Source organism: Dendrobates tinctorius, unplaced genomic scaffold, assembly GCF_039654945.1.
Source record: "Dendrobates tinctorius isolate UK_male_01 unplaced genomic scaffold, ASM3965494v1 ptg000332l, whole genome shotgun sequence".
Classification (NCBI taxonomy): domain Eukaryota; kingdom Metazoa; phylum Chordata; class Amphibia; order Anura; family Dendrobatidae; genus Dendrobates; species Dendrobates tinctorius.
This window is the reverse complement of record NW_027361998.1, coordinates 18,640,001-18,665,362: the sequence shown is the minus strand read 5'-3', so window position 1 is coordinate 18,665,362 and position 25,362 is coordinate 18,640,001. Positions and strand designations below refer to the sequence as shown.

Here is a 25,362-nt window from a genome sequence, read left to right as displayed (position 1 = left end):
TTGGAATACTCCCAGGACGTGTTATGCAACCTTCTTTCTAGCAGTATTGGTTTGAATGCATCAGTAGAGTGGGAAGTTACATTAAAACTAACTTGTAGGCCATACATTGGAATTTGCCCCAGGTAGGTTAATCGAGTTCTATTCCTGGGTACCCGAGCCCCCCCTTTATATGCCAGATATTGAAGGTGTGCATTACTTCCTGAAAGGTTACCCTGCCACCAAGGGTATCCTACCCATCCCACAATAGGTATTCCAACAGTTGTGTTCCATAACTTCACATTATTTGTGGCATTATTAGCAAGTGTATCAGAACAACTGGTCCAGGCAAATAATTCCTCGGGTGGCACAGGAATAACAAGGAACGGAATACTAGTGGCTGATACTGGTGAATGTGTGCAGATCCAGCAATCTGCTGGAGACTGAGTGTCATTTAACCAATCATTCAGTAATTTTTCATGATGTTGTATAAACTTATTATTCAAGGACATTGGAGAATTTAGACTGTCCCACGCAGCTACCATTATTACAGATAATGCAACAAAACTAAACCAAAACATTATGCACTCTTATGCTTTGTTAATTCCTGTGGCTAGTTTGCAATGTGATGCGTGGATCCAGGTTGGTCGTCCTTCCAACTTAACAGAAGTAGGCGTTGTCAGGAGTATTTGGTAAGGTCCCTGATATCGGGGTTCAAGGGTCTTTCTGGAGTGTTTCTTGACATATACGTAATCACCAGGTTGCAGACAGTGAGTTCCTTCCACACTATCTGGATCTGGAATGGAAGAGAAAACTAGAGAATGCATTTGAGTTAAATGCTTTTGCAACTGGATTACATAACTTGTCAAATTATCCACATTGAGTGTTAAGACCTGTGGGTAGTACAACCCTGTGTTTGGTGGTCTTCCAAACAGTATCTCGAAGGGTGACAGTTTAGCTTTCCCCGTGGGTGTGTGCCTTACTGAGAATAATGCTAATGGGAGACACTCTGGCCATGGTTTATGGGTCTGCTCCATGGTTTTCTGTATTTTCATTTTTAGTGTCCCGTTCATTCTTTCTACCTTCCCTGAACTCTGTGGGTGGTAGGGTGTATGAAATGCTTGTTCTACACCTATCATTTGCATTACATTTTGCATTACCTCAGCAGTAAAGTGTGTACCTCTGTCTGATTCAATTGTTTCAGGGACACCGAATCGTGGTACTAGTTCCATCACCAGTTTCTTTGCAGTGGCTCGAGCTGTAGCCGTTTTCACCGGGTAGGCCTCTGGCCATCCAGAGAAGAGATCTACACATACTAGGATATTTGCATACACTCCTACCTTGGTAGCTGTATGTCGTCAATCTGCCGTCTCTGAAATGGGTAGAGAGGCCTAGGTGTCGCTTTCTTAGGGACTTTTACTGTTTTACCTGGGTTGTGCTGTGCACAGATGAGGCATGATTGTACAAGTTTCGCGGCTGCGTAACTGAAACCAGGAGCGATCCAGAAGGCATCTACCATGGCACACATGTGACTTTTTGAGGTGTGATTGGGGCCATGTGCTGCTTGCGCCATGATTGGGAACAGGGGCTTTGGTGGGCACATTTTATCCTTATTCTCCCATACTCCATTTGAGTTCAGCTCAGCTCCCAGTCTCCCCTGGTGTACCTTCTCTGTTTGGGCAGCCTTTTGCTGGAGGGATTTCAGGACATCTAGACCCAATGTGGCTGGAATACGCTGACTCCCCGCCACCGTCCACTGCTCTCTCTAGGCCGCCTTGTGCTATTTTAGCAGCCTCGTTCGCCCTTCTATTGCCCTCTACCTCCACGGAGTCACCTTTGTGTGTGCTTTTACCTTGACAATGCCAACCTGGACTGGTAACATCAATGCCTCCATCAATTGTTTCACCAGCTCTGCATTTTTAATGGGCTTCGAATCTGTGAAAATATTAGCGACTTTACCTGCAGCGGCTCTACACGCCTCAGTGAGTGCCTTCAACTCTGCCTCCTGCGCAGACATGTGAGGAGAGAGTGGTTCCGCTCGGATTACCTCATGTGAGTATACTACTGCATATCCAGTGTAGAATCGTCCATCCTGGTGGTATCTGGGGCCATCTACAAAAAAGAAACTCAAAGTCTGCATTAGGAACAGGTTTTTCATGAATGTGTGCAAACCCAACTGTCTCCTGACTCATCAGTTCTATGCAGACATGTTCATGCGTCATGTCAAAGTATCCTTCCTCACTTGCTAATACGGTCACCAATTCCCCCTTTTCTGAATCCACAGGCAGGGGGGTGGCTGGATTCAGAACGTTACATCTTGTGAGGAGTGACATACTCAGGAATTAGTAGAGCACACTCAAGTTGGAGCTATCTGGCCATAGACAGATGTTTTGGTTGAACTTGTAGGAGTATGGCATGGATGTCATGTGGGGAATAGATTGTCAAAAGAAACGTCAGTGTCATCTCACATGCCTTCCCTATTACGTCTCCACTTTTTTCCTTGTGCTCCAGCATACATGACAGGTCGTTTTATTGTCCTTGTTTGCTCAATTTCTTTAGCTACCTTAAGGAGGTCTTTCAGATCTACATGTCTCCATTCAGGTCTGGCTGTCTGTACTGCGTCTCGTAAGTCTTTGTTCATACCGTCAATGAATGCATTCACCAGTATTCTAACATCAAGTGGGTTTATGCAAATGTACCCCATGTCTGCCCATTTCAGCTGTAACCGTCCAAAGTACATCTCTACACTCTCTCCTTTTTGCTGTGTCACATTAGTCAGGAGTACAGACTGCTCTGATTGTTCCACTGCAGCCCATTGTCTTAGTGACTCACAGTACGTCTCCCCAGATCGTGCAGATTTATCATCCATGCCCCAAGCCTGATTCTTTGTCACATCTGTGTGTGTCTTAATTATATGTCCTAGTGCGTCACCTGCCTTTAAACTCACCAACCTCTCTAGGTCTGCCCAGGTACACTTATATGTCTGCTGTACTTCCTTTATGTGTCTGTAAAACAGGAATGGTTGGTCTTCAGGGTCAGGCAGCTGCTTCAGCAAAGCTAGCTGGTCAGAGGGGCTCCAGGGACAATACTCCTGCATCTTTCTTATTCTAGTCACACTTCTAGGTCCTGATGGGGTTGGTCGTCTGATGTCTACTGTCAGCTTACTCCTCAAGGGCCAATGTCCCCACTACCCACTATCCACACTATTATGTCAGCTTCTTATGATCTTGTCTGGATAGGATTTAGTGCAATTCGCTTAGGTCAGTAGCACAGGTCACACAAGTAGCTATTCAGTCTGGGTTTGTCTGAGTCTGACCACAGTGTTTACAAGTCCATCTGTTTTGTCTGGGTCTCTGGTTACACTTTGTCAATCAAACATTCATAATACACCTTCCATACTGCTGCACATTCTCAAGCATCATTTATTCACTTGCTATTTTCTTCCCTTGTCTGTGCCTTTTTGTACATCCAAACATTCACACTCTGGTATTTTTGCCTTTTTCAATATTTGTCCCACTTGTTTTACTGCTTCCTTCCTGCTCTGTCTTTTGTAATTTGACACAATTTGCTATACAAATCAATCACACAACTAGAAGCAGGTTCAAACACATTAATGACCAAGCAATCACTTACAATTCCCTTCTAAATTAGGCACCATATCTTACTTTTAACTTCCAATCTTCAATTAAGTACTGTTGCTTTAAAATGCACAAATCTTTCAGCGCGTACCTTACGGATAGAATTACAGAGAATTTTGAGCACAGCTCACACTCAGCAGAGATAAGAGCGAAGGGAGAAGAAAAACTGTGCAGCGCCATCTTTCCTCCCTCCCGTCAGAATGCAGCGTCGTCCTTCACAGAATTCTGTAGTTCTTTAGACTTATCAAAATCAATTTCTACAAAGAAACTCAAAATCACGGGATTTCACTGTAAGGGTAGATAACTGTATAATGAGATTAACCATGCCTTGCCCTTTTTCTGGCCAAATGCATTCAGGAAACTTTACAATGTAATGCCACATATAACACGAACTATATCATTACTCAATTCATTCAGTCTCAGATGTAGATTTGAAATATCTATAACGCATCTGTCCGGGATTCCACCACAACTAGAAAGGTCACAAATCTCTTGACACAAAAATGATGTGTGATGATTCATTCATACGTGCTCATTCACTGATTTTTTTTTTTTGATTTTTTTTTTACTCAATTACTCATCTCTCATCTTATTCAAAGGTTCTCATAGACATATATACAAGGATTCACACAGCCTGCCTATCTTGCACTTTGGATTTGATTAATACTTTTTCCAGGTTCTTTGCTGCACTACTTCCATATCTATCCTCAATTATATCACATAACCGGTCTCCTTCTTCAGGTGTCTTTCCCTGACTGTTCCCCATCTTTCTATCCTGTTTCTCTTGTTTCTTCCTGTTAGTCCCCTGCCTTAGGTGGTGTATTGGGTAAGCTCAAGACTAGGCTCTACTATACCTCGTTACCTTCTTCCTAAGGTGCCAACAGGTTAAACGGGGTGTCTGTTCCTCCTTGTACTACGTGTCTCGTGTACTTATATGCTAGGTAGCATCCGAACAGTAACACTCCCACAACACACAGGATTGTAAACAAAGTATCCATTTATCGGGGTTCTTCAGTCATATCCTGTCACAGGCTCATTTTGTGGTCCTGTGCTCATTCGGTCACACTCTTATCTGTCACAAGGTTTATTCGTAAAGGGTGTTGATTTAAGCTTAGGCGGTGACCTCCCCGAAAGGACGCTGTCACATGACCCAGTTAGGCAATATCACCACTCTTTGAACGAATACCTACTGTGCAGCTTATTTGTCTACTTTCCACAGTCCTTCAAATCAAGGCAGTCACTCAACAACCTCCTCTATTCCTAGTGCGGAACCGTCTATTGTGAAAAACTTGTCCGTCCGCGCTGCGCAGTATGAACTGTTCACCCAGCCTTATATTCCGTAATGTCAGACCTCTCAACATGTCACTCAATGGGACATGTGTATTCAATGCTAACAATACCCACCACTGTTCTCCCTTCTTGAAGTGATGAAACTTTTTATGTTTGTGTCTGGGGTTGTCCCTGCAAATGTCCAATCACCATACCCGTTATGATTTGCATCAGTTCTTCTCCTAAAAATAGCAGTACACAGGCAGAATCTGCAATAGCCTCTCATTCGGACAGGAATTACATATGCGTGTCACACCCGATTTCCTCAGAGTTCTTATATGGACCTGATTTTATGGCCCCCTCCTCTACTAGATTCCCCATGATACGGACCTTAGTTATAATGATAGATTATGAAGAGCAGAGAAGAGAAGAATTGATCTCTTACCTGGCCAGGTGTTTAGGTCTGCTGTTCACAATTTCATCAGTAACTGGAGTGGTCTGTAGATCGGGTAGTCTTGGAGAGGTGCCTATATCAGGTCCCTGTTTCGGGCGCCAGGAAACTGTCGGGATCCCTCAGATACCTCTTTCTTCTGAAGGACCGATGTTCTTGGGTGTAAGGCACCATATGTCTCTAATTGATTGCTTCGTCGAGAAGGATAACACAGACACAAGCTGTACAATACCACTCGGGATGCCAGCCAAGACGCCTCTGGCTTATCAGTTAGGCTTCCATCTTTTATAGCAAAGAATTTAAACATTTACAGACATGCGCAGTATAAAAAATGATTTCACAACTTGTTTTCTACAAAGAAAGTCATGTAGGCTAAAAAGCAGGAGTATTTGACCTTGGTTCACAAGGGAACAGAAAAGATAAGTTTTAAACAAGAAAATGCAACATAGACAGAACTCAATTTAACTACTTCAGTTCCTATCAACATCCTCCTGAAAGTTCCCTGTTTTGATCCCGGGCAGAAACATGTGGCTTTTCTTTATTTTGATCACAAATGTATATTGATGGCTTAATTAGCATTAGTTAGCATATTCTATTGCTGGTTTAATGAGCATTACTTTTACCAATGTGATTATTTCTACCCGTTTTTGCTTTTGGCAAGCATGTGTGTTTTTGACAGTGTCTAAGTGTTCCTAATTCAAGTAACACCTGATAGGATCAAGGTGCAAAAGCAGGCATCTAGGTGCTTTTTCTTTTTGGCTTTTGGACAAAGGCATGAGAATGTTTTGTGGATCATGGTTTTGTTTCCCTGTTTGTTCTTTTTCTCCAATAGCCTGACAAATGAAAGGTTCCTGTGTTGCAAAATGCACTTTGTCCTGTCTTCAGACATAGAGGAAGACCTCTTGACTTTGGCTGGCTGTTTTTTTCTTTTTCAAGTTCATTTCAGCATGTTTAAACATCTTTATCTTTGCATGGAGTTTCTCAAGTGTAGTGGTTGTCACGTTCACCTCACGCGCGAACGGTCCCCAGTTCGAAACTGGATAGAAGCATGACATTAGGTGTTGATATTAAAGGTTTTGACGTTGAGTCTTTGTTCTCGATGGCTCATCATGACCACAGTAAACTTCCTCAGCCGGTTTCTGTAGTGTAGTGGTTATCACTTTCTCCTAACACGCGAAGGGTCCCCAGTTCGAAACTGGGCAGAAACACGCTGTTACCCTTTGGTATCCAAGCTTTTGACTTTCAGTTCTTGATCTCGATTGCTTGTTGTCACCACAGTAAGCGCTTGCTTCCGGTTTCTGTAGTGTAGCGGTTATCACGTTCGCCTCACACGCGAAAGGTCCCCAGTTCGAAACTGGGCACAAACACAGCTTTTTCTCTTGGAAAACTATCTTTTTGACTTTCAGTGCTTGTTGTTTATTGCTTGCCATGACCACAGCATTTTTTGTTTGTGTATATCGGTTGGTTTCTGTAGTGTAGCGGTTATCACTTTTGCTTTACACGCGAAAGGTCCTCAGTTCGAAACTGGGCAGAAACACAGCGTTCCTCTTGCAAACTAGCGCTTTTGACAATGAGTGCTTGATCTTTAATGCTTGCCATGACCACAGTAAACGCTCTTGTCTGGTTACTGTAGTGTAGTGATTGTCCTGTTTGCCATCCTCCTGAAAGTTCCCTGTTTTGATCCCGGGCAGAAACATGTGGCTTTTCTATATTTTGATCACAAACGTATTTTGTTGGCTTAATTAGCCTTAGTTAGTATATTCTATTGCTGGTTTAATGAGCATTACTTTTACCAATGTGATTATTTCTACCCGTTTTTGCTTTTGGCAAGCATGTGTGTTTTTGACAGTGTCTAAGTGTTCCTAATTCAAGTAACACCTGATAGGATCAAGGTGCGAAAGCAGGCATCTAGGTGCTTTTTCTTTTTGGCTTTTGGACAAAGGCATGAGAATGTTTTGTGGAGCATGGTTTTGTTTCCCTGTTTGTTCTTTTTCTCCAATAGCCTGACAAATGAAAGGTTCCTGTGTTGCAAAATGCACTTTGTCCTGTCTTCAGACATAGAGGAAGACCTTTTTGACTTTCAGTGCTTGTTCTTTATTGCTTGCCATGACCACAGCATTTTTTTTATATTTGAATCGGTTGGTTTCTGTAGTGTAGCGGTTATCACGTTCGCTTTACACGTGTAAAGGTCCCCAGTTCGAAACTGGGCAGAAACACAGCGTTCCTCTTGCAAACTAGCGCTTTTGACAATGAGTGCTTGATCTTTAATGCTTGCCATGACCACAGTAAACGCTCTTGTCTGGTTACTGTAGTGTAGTGATTGTCCTGTTTGCCATCCTCCTGAAAGTTCCCTGTTTTGATCCCGGGCAGAAACATGTGGCTTTTCTTTATTTTGATCACAAACGTATATTGTTGGCTTAAATAGCCTTAGTTAGCATATTCTATTGCTGGTTTAATGAGCATTACTTTTACCAATGTGATTATTTCTACCCGTTTTTGCTTTTGGCAAGCATGTGTGTTTTTGACAGTGTCTAAGTGTTCCTAATTCAAGTAACACCTGATAGGATCAAGGTGCGAAAGCAGGCATCTAGGTGCTTTTTCTTTTTGGCTTTTGGACAAAGGCATGAGAATGTTTTGTGGAGCATGGTATTGTTTCCCTGTTTGTTCTTTTTCTCCAATAGCCTGACAAATGAAAGGTTCCTGTGTTGCAAAATGCACTTTGTCCTGTCTTCAGACATAGATGAAGACCTCTTGACTTTGGCTGGCTGTTTTTTTCTTTTTCAAGTTCTTTTCAGCATGTTTAAACATCTTTAGCTTTTCATGGAGTTTCTGAAGTGTAGTGGTTGTCACGTTCACCTCACACGCGAACGGTCCCCAGTTCGAAACTGGATAGAAGCATGACATTAGGCGTTGATATTATAGCTTTTGACGTTGAGTCTTTGTTCTCGATGGCTCATCATGACCACAATAACCTTCCGCAGCCGAATTCTGTAGTGTAGTGGTTATCACGTTCGCCTACCACGCGAAAGGTCCCCAGTTCGAAACTGGATAGAAGCATGACATTAGGCTTTGATATTAAAGCTTTTGACGTTGAGTCTTTGTTCTCGATGGCTCGTCATGACCACAGTAACCTTCCTCAGCTGGTTTCTGTAGTGTAGTGGTTATCACGTTCGCCTAACACGCGAAAGGTCCCCAGTTCGAAACTGGGCAAAAAAACGCTGTTACCCTTTGCTATCCAAGCTTTTGACTTTCAGTTCTTGATCTCGATTGCTTGTTGTCACCACAGTATGCACATGCATCCGGTTTCTGTAGTGTAGCGGTTATCACGTTCGACTCCAACGCGAAAGGTCCCCAGTTCGAAACTGGGCAGAAACACAGCATTATCTCTTGGAAAACGATCTTTTTGACTTTCAGTGCTTGTTCTTTATTGCTTGCCATGACCACAGCATTATTTTTTTGTTTGAATCGGTTGGTTTCTGTAGTGTAGCGGTTATCACGTTTGCTTTACACGCGTAAGGTCCTCAGTTAGAAACTGGGCAAAAACACACAGTTACCCTTGGGTATCGAAGCTTTTGACTTTCAGTTCTTGATCTCGATTGCTTGTTGTCACCACAGTAAGCACTTGCATCTGGTTTCTGTAGTGTAGCAGTTATCACGTTCGCCTCACACGCGATAGGTCCCCAGTTCGAAACTGGGCAGAAACACAGCTTTTTCTCTTGGAAAACGATCTTTTTGACTTTCAGTGCTTGTTCTTTATTGCTTGCCATGACCACAGCATTATTTTTTTGTTTGAATCGGTTGGTTTCTGTAGTGTAGCTGTTATCACGTTTGCTTTACACGCGTAAGGTCCTCAGTTCGAAACTGGGCAGAAACACAGCGTTCCACTTGCAAACTAGCGCTTTTGACAATGAGTGCTTGATCTTTAATGCTTTTCATGACCACAGTAAACGCTCTTGTCTGGTTACTGTAGTGTAGTGATTGTCCTGTTTGCCATCCTACTGAATGTTCCCTGTTTTGATCCCGATCAGAAACATGTGGCTTTTTTTTATTTTGATCACAAACGTATATTGTTGGCTTAATTAGCCTTAGTTAGCATATTCTATTGCTGGTTTAATGAGCATTACTTTTACCAATGTGATTATTTCTACCCGTTTTTGCTTTTGGCAAGCATGTGTGTTTTTGACAGTGTCTAAGTGTTCCTAATTCAAGTAACACCTGATAGGATCAAGGTGCGAAAGCAGGCATCTAGGTGCTTTTTCTTTTTGGCTTTTGGACAAAGGCATGAGAATGTTTTGTGGAGCATGGTTTTGTTTCCCTGTTTGTTCTTTTTCTCCAATAGCCTGACAAATGAAAGGTTCCTGTGTTGCAAAATGCACTTTGTCCTGTCTTCAGACATAGAGGAAGACCTCTTGACTTTGGCTGGCTGTTTTTTACTTTTTCAAGTTCATTTCAGCATGTTTAAACATCTTAAGCTTTGCATCGAGTTTCTCAAGTGTAGTTGTTGTCACGTTCACCTCACACGCGAACGGTCCCCAGTTCGAAACTGGATAGAAGCATGACATTAGGTGTTGATATTAAAGCTTTTGACGTTGAGTCTTTGTTCTCGATGGCTTGTCATGACCACAGTAACCTTCCTCAGCCGGTTTCTGTAGTGTAGTGGTTATCACGTTCGCCTAACACGAGAAAGGTCCCCAGTTCGAAACTGGGCAGAAACAGGCTGTTACCCTTTGGTATCCAAGCTTTTGACTTTCAGTTCTTGATCTCGATTGCTTGTTGTCACCACAGTAAGCCCTTGCATCCGGTTTCTGTAGTGTAGCCGTTATCACTAGAGTTGAGTGAAACGGGTCGAAAAAATTCAAAAGTCGCCGACTTTTGGCAAAGTCGGGTTTCATGAAACGAAACCCGACCCTAGGATGAGGTCGGCCACGAGGTCGGCGACTTACGCGCCAAAGTCGCGTTTCAAAAGTTTGTTTTGCGCTCTTTTTCAGCCAATCAGGATCCACGGACACTGTGGGCAACGTGATGACCTAGGCACGGGTCACCACCATCTTTCAGAAGGGCATGCAAGTGATTGGCTTGCTTTGGTGGGCGTCACAGGGGGTATAAAAGGGCGTGCACGCCGACCGCCATCTTACTTCTGCCGATCTTAGTATAGGGAGAGGTTGCTGCTGATTCTGTAGGGAGCGCGTTAGGCAGGGAAGAAGACAAAAAAACTGCTTCTGCTGCTAGCGATTTGGCCTGCACAACACACAAGTCACTGTGTGTGCAGTGCAAGGGGAGGCTATATTGTGGTGTATCAGTGGTGTTGGTTGTTGGGCTGCCTTTTAAGGCTTCCTGAAACGCTGACATTGCTGTTTACCCACTGCTCCGCAAACTGCTTTTTTAAAAGCAATCCAATCTCCCTTATCCTCTAGTCACTTTTGTCACAGCTGTGCCATCGAGCGTGTCACATAGCGCTCAGATATCAGTGGGCCTCACACAATCCACAAGTGTCCAGTGTCCAAAAGTGTACGCAGAGATTCAAAATCTCCATTATCCTCTCGTCACTTTGGTCACAGACAGCTGTGCCATCGAGCGTGTCACATAGCGCTCAGATATCAGTGGGCCTAACACAATCCACAAGTGTCCAGTGTCCAAAAATGTACGCAGAGATTCAAAATCTCCATTATCCTCTCGTCACTTTGGTCACAGGCAGCTGTGCCATCGAGCGTGTCACATAGCGCTCAGATATCAGTGGGCCTCACACAATCCACAAGTGTCCAGTGTCCAAAAGTGTACGCAGAGATTCAAAATCTCCATTATCCTCTCGTCACTTTGGTCACAGGCAGCTGTGCCATCGAGCGTGTCACATAGCGCTCAGATATCAGTGGGCCTCACACAATCCACAAGTGTCCAGTGTCCAAAAGTGTACGCAGAGATTCAAAATCTACATTATCCTCTCGTCACTTTGGTCACAGGCAGCTGTGCCATCGAGCGTGTCACATAGCGCTCAGATATCAGTGGGCCTCACACAATCTACAAGTGTCCAGTGTCCAAAAGTGTACGCAGAGATTCAAAATCTCCATTATCCTCTCGTCACTTTGGTCACAGGCAGCTGTGCCATCGAGCGTGTCACATAGCGCTCAGATATCAGTGGGCCTCACACAATCTACAAGTGTCCAGTGTCCAAAAGTGTACGCAGAGATTCAAAATCTCCATTATCCTCTCGTCACTTTGGTCACAGGCAGCTGTGCCATCGAGCGTGTCACATAGCGCTCAGATATCAGTGGGCCTCACACAATCCACAAGTGTCCAGTGTCCAAAAGTGTACGCAGAGATTCAAAATCTCCATTATCCTCTCGTCACTTTGGTCACAGGCAGCTGTGCCATCGAGCGTGTCACATAGCGCTCAGATATCAGTGGGCCTCACACAATCCACAAGTGTCCAGTGTCCAAAAGTGTACGCAGAGATTCAAAATCTCCATTATCCTCTCGTCACTTTGGTCACAGGCAGCTGTGCCATCGAGCGTGTCACATAGCGCTCAGATATCAGTGGGCCTCACACAATCCACAAGTGTCCAGTGTCCAAAAGTGTACGCAGAGATTCAAAATCTCCATTATCCTCTCGTCACTTTGGTCACAGGCAGCTGTGCCATCGAGCGTGTCACGTAGCGCTCAGATATCAGTGGGCCTAACACAATCCACAAGTGTCCAGTGTCCAAAAGTGTACGCAGAGATTCAAAATCTCCATTATCCTCTCGTCACTTTGGTCACAGGCAGCTGTGCCATCGAGCGTGTCACATAGCGCTCAGATATCAGTGGGCCTCACACAATCCACAAGTGTCCAGTGTCCAAAAGTGTACGCAGAGATTCAAAATCTCCATTATCCTCTCGTCACTTTGGTCACAGGCAGCTGTGCCATCGAGCGTGTCACATAGCGCTCAGATATCAGTGGGCCTCACACAATCCACAAGTGTCCAGTGTCCAAAAGTGTACGCAGAGATTCAAAATCTCCATTATCCTCTCGTCACTTTGGTCACAGGCAGCTGTGCCATCGAGCATGTCACATAGCGCTCAGATAACAGTGGGCCTAACACAATCCACAAGTGTCCAGTGTCCAAAAGTGTACGCAGAGATTCAAAATCTCCATTATCCTATCGTCACTTTGGTCACAGGCAGCTGTGCCATCGAGCGTGTCACATAGCGCTCAGATATCAGTGGGCCGCACACAATCCACAAGTGTCCAGTGTCCAAAAGTGTACGCAGAGATTCAAAATCTCCATTATCCTCTTGTCACTTTGGTCACAGCTGTGCCATCGAGCCTGTGACATAGCGCTCAGATATCAGTGGGCCGCACACAATCCACAAGTGTCCACTGTCCACAAGTGTGTGCAGAAATTCTAAATCTCCCCTGTCCTATAGACACCTTGTACCTTGTTTTACATTACTATATAGTTTGTTGGACTTTGTCTACATTTCTACCAAAAATGAGGAAGGCTGGTGGAAGAGGCCGTGGAATTGGGCGGGGGTTGGCAGCTGGTAATGATGGTGTTGGTGATGGATCTGATGGTAGTGGCAAGAGCAAAATAGGACCAAATGCAGGAGGTGCTGACCCTGCGTCATCGTCTGGCTACATAAGGCCTCGAACGCTTAGTTTTCTAGGAGTTGGCATACCGCTTTTAAATGCAGAGCATCAGGAAAAAGTTTTGTCTTACATTGCTGACTCAGCCTCCAGCTCTATCGCCTCCTCTTCTTCAGTTGTAAAAAGTAAAAGCACTGAGTCGTCATTGGAGGCTCATGTTCATGAACCACACCTTTCCTTGTGTCCTTCACCCCAACCAAGATTGAAGGATGACGCAGGCCATACTACTGATTACTCCATGGAGCTGTTTTCACATACCATGCCTGGATTATCAAGTCAAATGGTGAATTACCCAGGCCAAGATGAATCTGACATGGAGTGCACTGATGCACAGCCGCTGATGGATAATTCTGCTGGTACATTCACTCAGAGCACTACATTGTCCTCGCAGTGTACAGAGCCAGATTTTGACCCTGATGAGACTCAGGTGCCCCTTCCCGCACACTATACCACCATACACGGTGACACAGAGAAAGGTGCACATGACATAGAAGAGGAGGTGATGGATGACCCAGTTGTTGACCCAGATTGGCATCCATTGGGGGAAGAGGGTGCTGCTTCCAATAGCTCAGATGAGGAGCATCCACAGCAGACATCGACATCGCAACAGCTGTTATCTGGCATGCCCGGAGCACTCCAAAGACAGGTTCCAAACATCAAAAGAGTTGCTGGACAGCTTGTCCAGAGGGTCAAAAGATCACAGCGTGCTAGGCCGCAAAATGTCTGCCAAAGTAGGAAGAGTGCAGTGTGGCACTTTTTTGAACAAAATCCTCATGATCAGGCCAAGGTTATCTGTAAGAAGTGCACAAAGACCTTTAGCCGAGGGAAAAATCTGAAAAATTTGAATACCAGTTGCATGCTTAGACATTTAACCAGCATGCACTTGCAAGCGTGGACACAACACCAAACCTCAAGTGCCACATGTGCAACTGATCACAACGAAGGTAGTCAGCAACGCTACATTGTTTCCCCCACTGTAAGCCCACCGGTTAGCACAGCAGCAAATGTTGAGGTGTCGTTGCAAGGCCACAGCAGTCAGGGAATCCCACTGTTATATCAACGAAAGACTGATTCTAGGCCATCAGAAAGAACACCAACTCCATCACCATCATCAACCCTCTCTCAGTCCGCCCTGTCCACCGCTACTTCCACCATATGCAGCTCTCAAGTCCAGCTCACCCTCCCAGACACTATGAGTAGGTCAAGAAAGTACTCAGTCTCTCATCCGCGTACACTGGGTTTGAACGCCCACATTGCCAAACTAATCTCGTTTGAGATGATGCCCTTTCGGTTGGTGGAAAGCACAGCTTTCCGCGAACTCATGGCCTATGCAGTACCATGCTATGACCTACCCAGTCGCCACTTCTTCTCTCGCAAAGCCATCCCAGCCCTCCACCATCATGTGAAAGACCGCATTGTCCATGCACTCAAGCAGTCAGTGAGCGGAAAGGTGCACCTCACAACTGATGCATGGTCCAGTCGGCATGGCCAGGGCCGTTACGTGTCCATCACTGTGCACTGGGTTAATGTGGTGGATGCAGGGTCCACAGGGGACAGCGGTGGTGGGACAGTGCTGCCTAGCCCACGGTATAGGAAACAGTTGGCTGTAGGCGTTCGACCCTCCTCCTCCTCCTCCTCCAGAAGCGAAAGCTCGTCCACAGAGCGCAGTCGTACGAGCACTCCATCTGCAGCTGCCACTGTTGCACACGATGTGTCCCCCTATCGAGCAGCTAGTGGAAAGCGTCAGCAGGCTGTGTTGCAGATGATGTGTTTGGGCGACAGACACACCGCCGAGGTGCTGGCCGAGTACTTGAAGCGACAAACTGAGTCATGGCTGGGCAGTGTACATCTTGAGGCAGGCAAGGTAGTTATTGATAACGGCCGTAATTTTGTGGCAGCCATAGCCCTTTCAAAACTCAGCCACATACCTTGCTTGGCTCACACCTTGAACCTGGTGGTACAGTGCTTCCTCAAAAATTATCCGGAGTTAACAGCCCTGCTCCAGAAGGTGCGAAGACTGTGCGCGCACATCCGCCGGTCGCCTGTACACTCCGTTCGTATGCAGAAGCTGCAGCGATTGCTCCACCTTCCCAACCACCGCCTCATTATCGACATTGCAACAAGGTGGAACTCCACCCTGCACATGGTGGAGTGGCTGTGCGAGCAGAGGCAGGCCATAATGCATTTGTGGGAGGATACACGGCCAGGCACTTTGAGAGCAGACATGGAGTTGACAGGCGTGCAGTGGTCGAAGCTGAAAGACCTTTGTAAAGTCCTTCAGTGTTTTGAGGAATGCACACGGCTGGTAAGCGCAGACGACGCCATCCTAAGCATGAGCATCCCACTTATGCGTCTGCTCATGCAAACTTTGATGCACCTTAAGGAGCAGGCGTCTTCAGCCAATGTTGATGAGGAGGAAGAGGAGGAGGGAATCCTTGATGACATTCAGCCATTGTCTGCTCAGGGACCTCTCCTGGACGAGGTGGAGGAAGAAGAGGAGGAGGAGGAGGAGGATGATGGGGATGATTACTTAGGGGAGGAGGATGCATCTCGTGGGGCAAGTGAAAATGTTGGCGTGGCAAGGTCTGGTACAGGGTTTGTGCGTGACTGGAGGGATGTGGATTTGCCAGAAAGTGCTCCTCCACCCAGCACTCGCAGTGCATCATTGACACCGGGAACATTGGCCCACATGTCAGATTATGCCTTGCGGATCCTAAAAAGGGACCCCCCGCATTGCCAAAATGATGAACGATGACGACTACTAGTTGGCCAGCATCCTGGATCCACGCTATAAAGGCAAATTACAAAACATCATGCCACAGGAGAACCTTGACCTAATATTGGCTAATAAACAAGCAACTCTGGTAAATCGGTTGCTTGAGGCATTCCCAGCACACAGCAGCGGTGATGGTTCTCACACGAGCCGTACGGGCCGGGGGCAGCTTGGCAGAGGTGTTCGTGGTGCACACAGCAAAAGTGGCGTTGGAGACAGGGGTTTCATGACAATGTTGTGGACTGATTTTTCAAATACCGTTCACACAACTGGTAATACTGCATCGATGGAAAGTGACAGGAGACAGCAGTTGTCAACTATGGTTACAAACTACTTTTCCTCCCATATCGATGTTGTCCCACACAGGTCATTCCCCTTTGACTATTGGGCCGCTAAACTGGACACGTGGCCTGAATTGGCCCAATATGCCTTACAGGAGCTCGCTTGCCCAGCTGCAAGTGTGCTATCGGAAAGAGTCTTCAGTGCAGCTGGATCAATCCTGACAGAAAAAAGGACCCGTCTGTCAATCCAAAATGTGGATGATCTAGCCTGCATTAACATGAACCACGCATGGGTTTCCAAGGATTTTGTCCCACCTTCCCCTGATGACACATAGGGTGACAGAAAAATGGCTTGCTTTGGTCCACCTCTTCCTGGTACTTCACCTATTTCGCCTTTTGCATCAGTTGAATGTCCAACATCAACATATGCCACTTTCTAAAACTCCCTAACTGTGCTGCCTCCCCCCCATGGCCGGGGTCACCACCTAGCGCACGACACCGTGCGAGTGCCGTTGCCCTGGACAGGTGGGTAGGCCGACTCTTGGGCGCGGGCACTGGCACAGGGTCCCTCATAGTGCAATCAAGTGTCTCTGACGGTGGTGGTGCACACCTGCCGTCAGACACACCGCTGTACTATGAGGGGCCCAGTGCCAGTACCGACGCCCACGAGTGGGCCCCCCTTGCTTGGCAAGGGCCCCAGCATTTGCAATCTTTACCTCTCCCTGCTCCTCCGCTGTGTAATCTGGGCCGTCAAATCCATACTGTGCCTGACACCGTCTGAGCCTGCCTCCTGAGACATATATTTTGAATGTGTACGCTATCCATACTTGTTATCCAGGGATATGGTACCCTTTCTAACCTTTGTCCAATGACGTGCAATCCATACTGGGCCTAACACCGTCTGAGCCTGCCTCATGCTGTATAGACATATATTTTGAATGAGTATGCTATCCATACATGTTATCCAGGGATACGGTACCCTTTCTAACCTTTGTGCAATCACGTGCAATCCATACTGGGCCTAACACCGTCTGAGCCTGCCTCATGCTGTATAGACATATATTTTGAATGTGTACGCTATCCATACATGTTATCCGGGGATACGGTACCCCTTCTAACCTTTGTGCAATGACGTGCAATCCATACTGGGCCTAACACGGTCTGAGCCTGCCTTATGCTGTATAGACATATATTTTGAATGTGTACGCTATCCATACATGTTATCCGGGGATACGGTACCCCTTCTAACCTTTGTGCAATGACGTGCAATCCATACTGGGCCTAACACGGTCTGAGCCTGCCTTATGCTGTATAGACATATATTTTGAATGTGTACGCTATCCATACATGTTATCCGGGGATACGGTACCCCTTCTAACCTTTGTGCAATGACGTGCAATCCATACTGGGCCTAACACCGTCTGAGCCTGCCTCATGCTGTATAGACATATATTTTGAATGTGTACGCTATCCATACATGTTATCCGGGGATACGGTACCCCTTCTAACCTTTGTGCAATGACGTGCAATCCATACTGGGCCTAACAACATCTGAGCCTGCCTCATGCTGTATAGACATATATTTTGAATGTGTACGCTATCCATACATGTTATCCGGGGATACGGTACCCTTTCTAACCTTTGTGCAATGACGTGCAATCCATACTGGGCCTAACACCGTCTGAGCCTGCCTCATGCTGTATAGACATATATTTTGAATGTGTACGCTATCCATACATGTTATCCGGGGATACGGTACCCCTTCTAACCTTTGTGCAATGACGTGCAATCCATACTGGGCCTAACACCGTCTGAGCCTGCCTCATGCTGTATAGACATATATTTTGAATGTGTACGCTATCCATACATGTTATCCGGGGATACGGTACCCCTACTAACCTTTGTGCAATGACGTGCAATCCATACTGGCCCTAACACCGTCTGAGCCTGCCTCATGCTGTATAGACATATATTTTGAATGTGTACGCTATCCATACATGTTATCCAGGGATACGGTACCCTTTCTAACCTTTGTGCAATCACGTGCAATCCATACTGGGCGTGAGAACAGCTGGCGAGCTGTTAAGCAAGCTACAGCACCTGTCCAGACAAGTACAGGGATTCCCTAGCGAAGAGACTTATTTGATTGTTTTCTATGTTGGGACAGCAATTTTTGGGGCGCACTATACTCTGGAGAATGATAGATGGGGCCCACCATACACTGGAACATTCCAAAGGTGGACATCAGACACTGGAGCAGCATTTACAGGGCCCATTATACACTAGAGCATTAGAAATGGGGCCCATTATGTTTGGAGCATTATTTGGGCCCATAAGACAGTGGAGCTTCATCCATGGGGACCATCATATACTGCAGCATTATGTGGAGCTCATCATATACTGTTTCAAACATTATATGGGACCAATGATTTTGTATGGAGAAATAGATGGGCCTTGTCATGAGATGGAAAAAGTGAGGTATTTTTCATTGTACTATACCGCTATTTCACTGCCGTATCGGAGCATGATGAGTTGTGGTATGTGTTAAAGGGGTGCTCTTTCGCCCAGGGCACATGAAAACCTGCAGCCAGCCCTCCCCCCCACAAATTTAGCCAAATAACCCCCATTTTTCAGTGCGTAACTTGTATTATGAAGTTAATTAAGGTTGACAAGCTTAAGTAAGAAGAATTGATGCTTTTGGCATTGAAATGGGCACTGTAGGTGTGTTTCCTGTCCTCCTCTCACTGCCGACTTTTATTCCCCATTGACTTACATTGGGATTCGTGTTTTGGAACGACCCCGACTTCCCTATAATCGGACGATCTTGCTCGACCCGACTTTTGGAAAAGTCGGGTTTCACGAAACGAAACGCGACCCTAAAAAACCAAAAGTCGCTCAGCTCTAGTGACAACCACTACACTTCAGAAACTCCATGCAAAGATAAAGATGTTTAAACATGCTGAAATGAACTTGAAAAAGAAAAAAACAGCCAGCCAAAGTCAAGAGGTCTTCCTCTATGTCTGAAGACAGGACAAAGTGCATTTTGCAACACAGGAACCTTTCATTTGTCAGGCTATTGGAGAAAAAGAACAAACAGGGAAACAAAACCATGCTCCACAAAACATTCTCATGCCTTTGTCCAAAAGCCAAAAAGAAAAAGCACCTAGATGCCTGCTTTCGCACCTTGATCCTATCAGGTGTTACTTGAATTAGGAACACTTAGACACTGTCAAAAACACACATGCTTGCCAAAAGCAAAAACGGGTAGAAATAATCACATTGGTAAAAGTAATGCTCATTAAACCAGCAATAGAATATGCTAACTAAGGCTAATTAAGCTGACAATATACGTTTGTGATCAAAATAAAGAAAAGCCACATGTTTCTGCCCGGGATCAAAACAGGGAACTTTCAGGAGGATGGCAAACAGGACAATCACTACACTACAGTAACCAGACAAGAGCATTTACTGTGGTCATGGCAAGCGTTAAAGATCAAGCACTCATTGTCAAAAGCGCAAGTTTGCAAGAGGAACGCTGTGTTTTTGCCCAGTTTCGAACTGAGGACCTTTACATGTGTAAAGCGAACGTGATAACCGCTACACTACAGAAACCAACCGATTCAAACAAACAAAAAATGCTGTGGTCATGGCAAGCAATAAAGAACAAGCACTGAAAGTCAAAAAGCTAGTTTTCCAAGAGAAAAAGCTGTGTTTCTGCCCAGTTTCGAACTGGGGACCTTTCGCATGTTAGGCGAACGTGATAACCACTACACTACAGAAACCGGCTGTGGAAGGTTACTGTGGTCATGACGAGCCATCGAGAACAAAGACTCAACGTCAAAAGCTTTAATATCAACGCCTAACGACATGCTTCTATCCAGTTTCGAACTGGGGACCGTTCGCGTGTGAGGTGAACGTGACAACCACTACACTTCAGAAACTCCATGCAAAGCTAAAGATGTTTAAACATGCTGAAATGAACTTGAAAAAGAAAAAAACAGCCAGCCAAAGTCAAGAGGTCTTCCTCTATGTCTGAAGACAGGACAAAGTGCATTTTGCAACACAGGAACCTTTCATTTGTCAGGCTATTGGAGAAAAAGAACAAACAGGGAAACAAAACCATGCTCCACAAAACATTCTCATGCCTTTGTCCAAAAGCCAAAAAGAAAAAGCACCTAGATGCCTGCTTTCGCACCTTGATCGTATCAGGTGTTACTTGAATTAGGAACACTTAGACACTGTCAAAAACACACATGCTTGCCAAAAGCAAAAACGGGTAGAAATAATCACATTGGTAAAAGTAAAGCTCATTAAACCAGCAATAGAATATGCTAACTAAGGCTAATTAAGCCAACAATATACGTTTGTGATCAAAATAAAGAAAAGCCACATGTTTCTGCCCGGGATCAAAACAGGGAACTTTCAGGAGGATGGCAAACAGGACAATCACTACACTACAGAAACCAGACAAGAGCGTTTACTGTGGTCATGGCAAGCATTAAAGATCAAGCACTCATTGTCAAAAGTGCTAGTTTGCAAGAGCTACGCTGTGTTTCTGCCCAGTTTCGAACTGAGGACCTTTCGCGAGTAAAGCGATTGTGATAACCGCTACACTACAGAAACCAACCATTTTAAAAAAAACAAAAAATGCTGTGGTCATGGCAAGCAATAAGGAACAAGCACTGAAAGTCAAAAAGATCGTTTTCCAAGAGAAAAGCTGTGTTTCTGCCCAGTTTCGAACTGGAGACCTTTCGCGTGTGAGGCGAACGTGATAACCGCTACACTACAGAAACCGGATACAAGTGCTTACTGTGGTGACAACAAGCAATCGAGATCAAGAACTGAAAGTCAAAAGCTTGGATACCAAAGGGTAACAGCGTGTTTCTGCCCAGTTTCGAACTGGGGACCCTTCGCGTGTTAGGCGAACGTGATAACCACTACACTACAGCAACCGGCTGCGGAAGGTTACTGTGGTCATGACGAGCCATCGAGAACAAAGACTCAACGTCAAAAGCTTTAAAATCAACGCCTAAGGCTAGTTTCACACTTGCTTTTTTTTTGCAGCGCGTTTTTCCCGCAAAAAAACGCATTGAAAAAACGCATACAAAAGCATACAACTGCTGCGTTTTTTTCAAGCATTTTTATGAGCATGCATGAAAAAAACGCAGCGTTTTTATGCGTTTGTATGTGTTTTTAGTGCATTTTTACCGCGTTTGCGTTTTTTTCCAACATTAGGTGGCCCCTCACACTAACCCAAACCATGACTTTACTAACCCTAACCCTGACCCTAACCCTAACCCTGACCCTAACCCTTAACAAAACCATACTTAACCCTAACCCTGACCCTAACCCTGACCCTAACCCTAACCCTAGCCCTGACCCTAACCCTTAACCAAATCATACTTAACCCTAACCCAAACCCTAAACCCTAACTAACCATAACCCTAACCCTAACCCTGACCCTAACCATAACCCTGACCCTAACCCTAACCCTGACCCTAACCCTAACCCTGACCCTTAACCCTCCGTCAGGCGCAATAGATCTGACAGGCACACAGTAATTAGTTTCACTTCTCTCTCCTTGCCCACTTATCAGAAAACCCCACCACTCCTAGTTATCTCCTGACTCTACAGGCTCTGTGAAACCTGATATCACAGTGACTCAGCAGACCTTCTAGTGAGCAGATATCAACACTTTGGCTTCTCAGGCACATTGCGCCTGATTTCAACACAAATTGAAAGGTTAGTATTTTCTTTTTTTATTCATCACGATTGTGTATTTAGCTTGTTTTATGAAGGATTAATGCTAAGTTAGTGTACATAAGTACTGTTTTCTTAGACAAAAGGAGGGTGGCTTCTAAGGCACATTGCGCCCTAACACATACTCTTTCTCTCTTGCTTCAGATTTTCTGCTGCAATGGCCAGAAAACAGTATGATTCATCTAAACCCTTTCATTTAGAAGAAATGAAGATTTTTTTGTTAGAAGATGATGAGGAAGAACCAGCAGTAACTGAGGATTTAGAGGAATCTAGTGACATTTCATCTGAAGATGAGGTAGCAGAATGTAACACTGATTCTGGAACAGAGCAGGATGGTGATGACACTGATACAGAGGAAACAGACACAGATCTAGCTTATTATTTGGGCAAAGATAAAAATACAAAGTGGAACAAAAAGGCACCCAAGAACAAACAGCGCAGAGCATCCCACAATATTATTACACACCTTCCTGGAGTTATTGGAAGTGCTAGAAAAGCTAAAACTGCAGTGGAATGTTGGAGTAATCTAATTACAGATAGCATGTTGGAAACTATTGTTCGGTTCACTAACCAGTATATTGACACAATCAAAGAGCAATTCTCCAGAGAGAGGGACATCAAAAACACTGATGTGATTCAACTCAAGGCATTTATTGGCTTGTTATACCTAGCTGGTGCTTTCAGAGCAAATAGGCAAAGATTGGAGGAGCTGTGGGGGACAGACGGTGATGGCATCGAAAAATTCAGCCTTGTGATGAATCTGAAACGATTCAAAGTCCTGATCCGTTGCCTCCGTTTCGATGATCTTCTGCTGTAATTGAAACCACTGAAGATGAGTAGAAAATAATTAAGTAACATCTAAGTGCAATATCCTTTAAGTTTTTTTCCATAATTTTATATTTAAGCAATAGTTAAGTAAAGATAACTGGAGCCTATTTGGCGGTACTACCGAAAAGTGGTACTTTTAGTTTTAATAAGTTTATGGTTAATAAATGTTTTTTTTGCATCTGATTTGGTGTAATCTCTTTTAATACATTCCTATGAAGGTCACTGACTACTTCTATAGTCCTGAAATTGAAATATGTAGCTACTATAGGTGGTTTTCTGACCTGTGCTTGTCAGGCACATTGCGCATGAACTGAGGAGAATCTATATTGCGCCTGACGGAGGGTTAACAAAACCATACTTAACCCTAACCCTGACCCGAACCCTAACCCTGACCCTAACCCTGACCCTAACCCTGACCCTAACCCTAACCCTGACCCTAACCCTTAACCAAACCATACTTAACCCTAACAGTGACCCTAACCCTGACCCTAACCCTTAACCAAACCATACTTAACCCTAACCCTGACCCTACCCTGACCCTAACCCTAACCCTAACCCTGACCCTAACCCTTAACAAAACCATACTTAACCCTAACCCTGACCCTAACCCTTAACCAAACCATACTTAACCCTAACCCTGACCCAAACCCCAACCCTAACCCTGACCCTGACCCTAACCCTAACCCTAAACCCCCTTAACTAACCCTAACTCTAACCCAAACCCCTAAATTCCATGGTTAACAAAAAAAAACGCATGTGCAAAAAAACGCATACATGAGCATGCCAGTGCGCACATATGCGCATCCATAGGCTATAATGGCCATTTTTAGCGCAAAACGTGCGCATATGTGCGCATGCGCTTTTTTGCAGGGCCAAAAAATGCAACATGCTGCGTCTGGAAAATACAAACGCACACCCCAAAAAAACGCAGCGCATGAAAATCGCATACATGCGCTTACAAGCGCGCAGGTATGCGCACCCATGTTAAATATAGGGGAAAAAACGCATGCGCACATATGCGTTTTTTTCCAGCGCTAAAAAACGCAAATGTGAAACCAGCCTAATGTCATGCTTCTATCCAGTTTCGAACTGGGGACCATTCGCGTGTGAGGTGAACGTGACAACCACTACACTTCAGAAACTCCATGCAAAGCAAAAGATGTTTAAACATGCTGAAATGAACTTGAAAAAGAAAAAAACAGCCAGCCAAAGTCAAGAGGTCTTCCTCTATGTCTGAAGACAGGACAAAGTGCATTTTGCAACACAGGAACCTTTCATTTGTCAGGCTATTGGAAAAAAGAACAAACAGGGAAACAAAACCATGCTCCACAAAACATTCTCATGCCTTTGTCCAAAAGCCAAAAAGAAAAAGCACCTAGATGCCTGCTTTCGCACCTTGATCCTATCAGGTGTTACTTGAATTAGGAACACTTAGGCCTGTTTCACACTTGCTTTTTTTTGCAGCGCATTTTTCCCGCAAAAAAACGCATTGAAAAACGCATACAAAAGCATACAACTGCTGCGTTTTTTTCAAGCATTTTTATGAGCATGCATGAAAAAAACGCAGCGTTTTTATGCGTTTGTATGCGTTTTTAGTGCGTTTTTACCCCGTTTGTGTTTTTTTCCAACATTAGGTGGCCCCTCACACTAACCCAAACCATGACTTTATTAACCCTAAACCCTAACCCTAACCCTAACCCTGACCCTAACCCTTAACCAAACCATACTTAACCCTAACCCTGACCCTAACCCTTAACCAAACCATACTTAACCCTAACCCAAACCCTAACTAACTTTAACCCTAACCCTAACCCTGACCCTAACCCTAACCCTAACCCTAACCCTTAACCAAACCATACTTAACCCTACCCCTAACCCTAACCCTGACCCTAACCCTTAACCAAACCATACTTAACCCTAACCCTGACCCTAACCCTAACCCTAACCCTGACCCTAACCCTAACCCTAACCCTAACCCTTAACCAAACCATACTTAACCTTAACCCTAACCCTAACCCTGACCCTAACCCTTAACCAAACCATACTTAACCCTAACCCTGACCCTAACCCTAACCCTAACCCTGACCCTAACCCTAACCAACCCTAACTTTACCCAAACCCCTAAATTCCATTGTCTAAACTAATGGTAAAAAAAAAAACGCATGTGCAAAAAAACGCATACATAAGCATGACAATGCGCACATATGCTCACCATAGACTTATAATGGGTGTCTTGCTGTAAAAAAACGCATTGCGCGCATGCGTTTTTTTGAGGCAAATCGGACGCACAAAAAATGCAACAAGTTGCATTTTGTGTGCCCGAGCGCATACCGCAAAAAAACGCATGCGCGGTAAAACGCGTACAAACGCCTGTGTATGCGCACATAAGCGCATCCCATGCAAAGTATAGGAAAAAAAAACGCATGCACTATTTAGCGCTAAATTACCGCGAAAAAAAACGCAAATGTGAAACCAGCCTAACAGCGTGTTTCTGCCCAGTTTCATACTGGGGACCTTTCGCGTGTTAGGCGAACGTGATAACCACTACACTACAGAAACCGGCTGCGGAAGGTCGCTGTGGTAGGTCGCTGTGGTCATGACGAGCCATCGAGAACAAAGACTCAACGACAAAAGCTTCAATATCAACGCCTAATGTCATGCTTCTATCCATTTTCGAACTGGGGACCTTTCGCGTGTTAGGCGAACGTGATAACCACTACACTACAGAAACCGGCTGCGGAAGGTTACTGTGGTCATGAAGAGCC

General features: G+C 44.9%; 6 non-coding genes across 6 annotated transcripts; 4 read left to right on the top strand and 2 right to left on the bottom strand.

Annotated features, from left to right (window-relative positions):
• The first annotated feature begins 6,628 nt into the window (after positions 1–6,628).
• TRNAV-CAC (transfer RNA valine (anticodon CAC)) lies at positions 6,629–6,701 on the top strand. Its single transcript has one exon. It is a non-coding gene; the product is annotated as a tRNA-Val (tRNA).
• Positions 6,702–6,798: 97 nt separating this feature from the next.
• TRNAV-UAC (transfer RNA valine (anticodon UAC)) lies at positions 6,799–6,871 on the top strand. The gene has a single exon. It is a non-coding gene; the product is annotated as a tRNA-Val (tRNA).
• Positions 6,872–7,476: 605 nt separating this feature from the next.
• On the top strand, positions 7,477–7,550 carry TRNAV-UAC (transfer RNA valine (anticodon UAC)). The gene has a single exon. It is a non-coding gene; the product is annotated as a tRNA-Val (tRNA).
• A 1,086-nt stretch (positions 7,551–8,636) lies between these two features.
• Positions 8,637–8,709, top strand: TRNAW-CCA (transfer RNA tryptophan (anticodon CCA)). The gene has a single exon. It is a non-coding gene; the product is annotated as a tRNA-Trp (tRNA).
• An 11,009-nt stretch (positions 8,710–19,718) lies between these two features.
• On the bottom strand, positions 19,719–19,791 carry TRNAV-AAC (transfer RNA valine (anticodon AAC)). Its single transcript has one exon. It is a non-coding gene; the product is annotated as a tRNA-Val (tRNA).
• Positions 19,792–20,729: 938 nt separating this feature from the next.
• On the bottom strand, positions 20,730–20,802 carry TRNAV-CAC (transfer RNA valine (anticodon CAC)). The gene has a single exon. It is a non-coding gene; the product is annotated as a tRNA-Val (tRNA).
• Positions 20,803–25,362: the final 4,560 nt, after the last annotated feature.